This window comes from Micropterus salmoides, unplaced genomic scaffold, assembly GCF_014851395.1.
Source record: "Micropterus salmoides isolate LMB-PRFRI ecotype aquatic unplaced genomic scaffold, ASM1485139v1 Ms_hic_scaffold_22, whole genome shotgun sequence".
NCBI classification, from domain to species: domain Eukaryota; kingdom Metazoa; phylum Chordata; class Actinopteri; order Centrarchiformes; family Centrarchidae; genus Micropterus; species Micropterus salmoides.
The window spans coordinates 18,500,046-18,506,045 of record NW_024041373.1 but is presented as its reverse complement, the minus strand read 5'-3'; positions in this window follow the sequence as shown (position 1 = coordinate 18,506,045).

The following is a 6,000-nucleotide window of genomic DNA, read 5'->3' as shown; positions in this document are numbered from 1 at the left end:
CTACAGACCGGTCAGGGCTATTCTTATTACAGTATGCATAATGTAATGAGCATGCTTGTTTAATTTAATCACTCTGAGTGGACTGTGTTAGTATTTCTTTGAAATGACAAAGCCATACAAGCATGTGGTTTGATAAAAAAGGGAATAAATAATACAATCACTCACCCTGCTTGTACAGTTAATGCACTTGCTATTTCACAAATGGCAGCCATTTACATGGTATATAGTGAGTCCATAATATAGTAGTAGTCATGTGGCCTCCTGCAGTGTTTTTCCCACCACAGAGCTGACTTTTACATTTAAATGCCCAACTCTCAAATGTCTTTAGAATTATTGTCCTCAAGAATTGCTATCATCCTCAAGTCCTCCACTGATTGGTCATGGCAGGGCCAAAATGGCCACTGTGGTGAAACACCTCAGAGAAGCAAAGGAAGTTTAGCCAAAAAACACGCTGAGCCATTATGTTAAAGTAAACGACAGCACTTCCTAATGTCATTTGGCAGTGCTAGCACTCAGCAATTAGGGCCTCTCTTAATGCGATGCTGGGAGCATTTCTCCTCAAGGTTAGCGCCTCATTTCCCCACGATGGGTCTGCGGGGCCGCACCAGATGCATTGTGGGAGCTGGGGGGCGCGAGTTAGGACAGGTGTCCGCCACCTTGGATATCTCCCCTCGCAGCTGGCACCAGCTGGCACCCCCAGTGCCCCATCCGGACGGTCTGCTCTCCCTTCTCCATGGTGGAGAAGGAGGGGGGGAGTATGAGGGGGTGCATGTCAAGGGCAGACCTGGTACAAGCTCACTCACAGGGCACCCATGCCATGACATGACCTGGCCCCTAGGGGACATGCCAGCAGTGAGGGGTAGGAGTAATGTGGTGCAGCCGTGCCCGTTTGGAGACCTGCTCCAGCATCCCTAATGGACCGGCAATGATGAGGCCCAGCAGCGCCAGAGGGTCAGAGGCAGCTTCTGTGGAGGACGCTGCTCTTCCCACCAGAGAGCAGAGGATGTCATGTCTGAAGGTGGTCTCTCCGGATACAGCAGCCATTTTGCCAAGAGCTAAATGGGAGACACATCTTTGAATTGCTGAATTATTGACATTTGTACTATATATTTGCACATGCGCAAACTGTATATATGTGTATTTTTTAAAATTCAGCAAAAATCATATATTGTCAAATGTGCAATTTCAAACTTTATTTATGAACATGCAATTTTTACATATTTTCTATTTGACTAGTACCAATTTTGTTTTATACTAGTTTAACTAGTTTTATGCTAGTTTAGGACTACCACATGTGTGTTGTGTACTGTATATGACATTCATGCCATGTACAAAACACAATATGGGATGCAGCTGGATAATATGGAATTACTATGTACAAAGAATACAGTATCACATGTAGTCGAAAATGATCATTTGAGACAGTAAAAAAACATTGTATTTCATATACAATTTAAATGTATCACATTTAGTTTTAATCATACAGTATATCCTATATGGGTAATGTGTAAAGCAAAAGTACATATATATAGTATATATTTTATACATCTACATTATACATCTAGATTTATATGGATACAAAAAATTTAATATCTTGTCTGTAGTGGCTAAATGGTACAGGGTTAAAGCAAATTAGTGTGACTGTAAACTGGCTGACTTGTCTCCAGTCAGGAGAAATCACTTCACATTATAAGCACATTATGTTCAGGCAATACAACACAGTTGTTCCCTACTCATGATGTGAGTTAATTCACTTAATATGTCTTTAATGGGGAGAGGCTTTTCTTTGTATAAAATGGTTTCCGCACTGACCATTATCTGAAATCAAGCCTAATGATGGCTCTGGTTTATGATAATGACCATTATCACACAGACCACCATCATGTCTGCCAAATGATCAAATGATCTTGCATTTTTTACTTGCAGTCTGAATTCGTTAGTCATGTAAATTTAAGCCCTTGATGGAGCTTACCCCCTGTTTCTCCTCACACCCTCCTGTATAATATTAGACATCTGATGCTTTTTGCTGCTGTTGTCCAGACCTTATATTGACCTCAGGCTGCTTTTGAAGTTGATAACAACATATAGGATACCATCGTTGCCCTCATCAGCTCTTAATGGGCCAAAAGAATAATAATAATATGCAGGAATCTCATAGTCTGCTTAGTTTACGTAGTCATCAGCTTCAGCACATAATGGTAACTGTGAGGCAATAATAACAATTTGTAATAACATACACGGGCTCTTGGTGTCTGATGTCACATGAATCCTTTGAAGTGCAGACTGTTGATTACTGTAAATGAGAGCTGTTTCAGGGTGGATTGTGGGTAATTATATGCAGTGCACCCCAGGGAGCAGTGCTAGGACCCAGGGGACAGCGGTTCCACAGGAGAGTGAAGCACAGACAGAGCAACACATGCTGGGCCACCGATTCCCAGCATGAAACAAGTCAACAGGCCTGTCTTTTATTTCTAATGTCTGTGATTTACATGAAAGAACCACTGTCACCCAACCGCAACAGTGTGTTGTATACTACAGTTTGATTGACAGGATTTCATATTTCACATGTCCCTGCACCCCCTACTCCCTCCCTGAACAACTTGATGATGATTGCAGCATTATAACGTGGAACATACTGCCAGCTTAGCTACTGTGAAATGTAACTCCTTTGTATTTAGCATGTGGCATGGATGGCAATGTTTATCTGTTACAATATGTTGAATCTAAAATATAATTAACTGATTCAATATAAATCTATAATATCTAAACTTTTTAAATTAACACACCTTAACACGCCCTAGTTGCCCTTTATAAGCAGTATAGAAATATTTATAATGTTTTGTAACACACTATAATGTAGTTGTAAGCAGATATAAGGACATTTTAAGCTTCCACGTGTGGGTGCCCACAGGAGAAGTTATAGTTATTATATACTGCATTTATAGGCTGTATAAACATTTAATAAATGATTTATATCACACTATTATGTAGTTGTAAGCAGATATAAGTTTATATTAATGTATTTGTGGGCGCCCAGAAGTGTGCCCACAAATACATAGAGAAATAGAGGAAGCTATAATTGTTGAAAAATACTGTAATTACTAAATGTTTTTAAAAATGTCCTTAAATCAGAATTTAACTACATTATAGTGTGTTATAAAACATTTATTAAATGTTTATATACTGCATATAAATGCTAAATAGGGGGGTTATGTCACCAATTTTTCTAAGTACATATTTCTAATTGTCCTTATCACATATACATTGAAAATTGAATTCAAATTAGGATGCAATGTGAGGCAAGGTTTCCAATCATGCTGGGAGCCCCGCAATCTCTTTCTCTTCACTTGAGCTCATTTCTCCACTAATGACTTTGCCCTCTGATGCAAGCCAAGGGATCATCAAAGGTCCTTGAAACAAAAAGGGAAATATAGCAATTACTGGGACTTTCATCGGCAAGAAAGAGATTAAAAACCCTGTGGTTGTATAAGCACCCGAGAAGCAAACCGAGATCTGTTTCCCTATTAAATGTATATTCAAGCACTTCACTGCAGACGCTGTTCATCACCGACGTGTTCTTCCTTTCACCACCTTCATTCATTTTTTTTCTCCATGCATGATAATAGAATCAAATGTATTATGTATTACTAATCACATGATAAAAGCCTGTGGTGCTAGTAACACATGTAGATTCCAAAATGCTGTGCATGTACAAGAAAAGTCATTGCCTTTTTAACAGTGGCCTGAGGGAATGGGATTGTCCCTTAGCCTCCATAACCATTGACACAAAAGGTCCCCAAACAATTTCAAATTACTGCTTTATTTCTCTCTCTTATATAATCCACCCACATTATTAAATCTACCACCTTCTGGGACTTTACTGATACAATAATATTACAGTGCTAAGATGTTTACATTCGAGACCGCTAGCTTTTCTTGTTATAAACATGTATGCCCTTAGGACTTGTACAATGCGTATGCATACTACTTGGCCTAAATGAGGCACAGGTCATTTTGTTTTTAAGAGGGGTCAATATTACCTCAAGCAAGGGGCCAAGGCCATCACCAGAGTCTGGCTGAGCAGAAAATGGCTCCTGATACTCACAGATGAGATCTATTATACATTAAACATGCTTGTAAATATTCACCAGTCAGACCATTCAAATGGAAAATATGGTTTAGGTCAAAGGTCTATGAAAATGTTGTCTCCGGAGGAAGTCCCACTAGAATAGAGGCAATGATGATAACAGGGAGAAACACCCATAGGGGACTAGGGAGAACATTAAGAGTTGTTTTACATGTTTGACTGTGGGACAGCGATGATACCAAGGAGATAAATGATGGGCACTTATCAGACTGGACTGACCTAGAGTTATGTACCATGGCTAATGGAATGTAACACTCCCATCAATTATACACAGCCAGGCAGAATTACAATAAATTAATGTCCAATAAAGTTTTCTAAATAATTCTGTTCAAGCATTTTATTAGCATAAAATATTTTAAAATTAGACCGCACAAATGTTAGGATAATAATGCCAGAACAGGTAGCCTTTTTGAATACAACGAATGGCAAAGCACCAAAGAATAATTTGTGGATGTCATTTTTATTAGCGGTTTATCTCACTGACAGGATCACATGGCTTGAAAATTATTTCATCATGTTCAAGTCCAACTGTGGGACAACGGAGTTATCTTCTATTTTTGTCTCTCTCGGCCGTATATTTCAGAGGCCAGGAACAATGTAGTCTGACAGACATATTCTTTATGAGGGGCTCGTGGCCTCTCTAATTTGACACAGTTGTCAGAGATAAAGCTCCTTAGAGAGTGTGGCCATGCTCTGGGTAGGAATGGGGATTAAATTAACACCCCCACCTTCACATCCTCTGACCCCAATACTGGAGAATAAAACATACATGGTGACTCACTTCAACACCCCACATCTCCCTTCCAACTTCATCTCTGAATGTATTTGATTTTATTGCTAAATAAAACAATAATGCACTGCTCAGCTTGTTATTGCTGTAAGCTTTATTTTAAGACAGTTCTGTAAATTGACCAATAATGTGAAGTGAATGTAAGTAAATAAAAACACCAAATAATTTTGACAATTTCAATAAAATATAATTAATATATAAAGAAACAATGCTGTGTATCAACGAGCATCTTCACTATAAATGTGGCCAGTGAGAGTGAAATGACGCCCCAAACAGCTTACACGGTGTAACAATACACTCCCTCTCCTTGGTAGTTTCCTATCAAATGACCCGGGCGCGTAAAATCAAATCAACACTGGAATGGATCATATCAAATTCTAATGAAAACATAATGTGCTCTTAAAATGTGTGTTGGCCCGGCAGCCAGTCATCCAGAGAGTCTCCCCCAGATGAAGTGATGAATAGGGAACACTGATGGAATATGCATCAAAGTCGAGCTCATGATTTATGTAATAGCAGTCACTTGGACACTGATTAGCTGCTCTGTCAAGCGTGTAATACGAGAGGCACAACCCCTGGTTTATCAGTCATTTATCTGAAGTGCGTCCTGATATTATCACTGGATCCTAATGTCATCATTATGCCGCACAGCATGTGCGGGCCAGTGTGTCATGGTGCCGGCGACTCTGCCTGTCAGGAGTTCAAGCCTCTTCATTTGAAAAGTGCTCAGACATTCATAGCACTATGTCAACAGTAAAATAGAGAAGCCACATCATATCAGAGATGGAGGGACAGAGACACACAGGCACACTAAATAAGTGGGCACTAGAGGGTACAGAGAAATTTTGTCACGTCTTTGTGGCTGCGGCATTGCTTATATGATGATCAGGCTAATTCTTTTGAGAGGAATGGAATAACAAAGTGTCAAACTAAAAAGAACAAAATAACAGGTTGCCTTTTTTCATGCCTGCTTCATGGTTTGATTTAGCAGAACAGACATAACATCTACTGTACACTAGGTATACACAATGAGAACACTAGACCTCCTCGATGTGCAATGTGA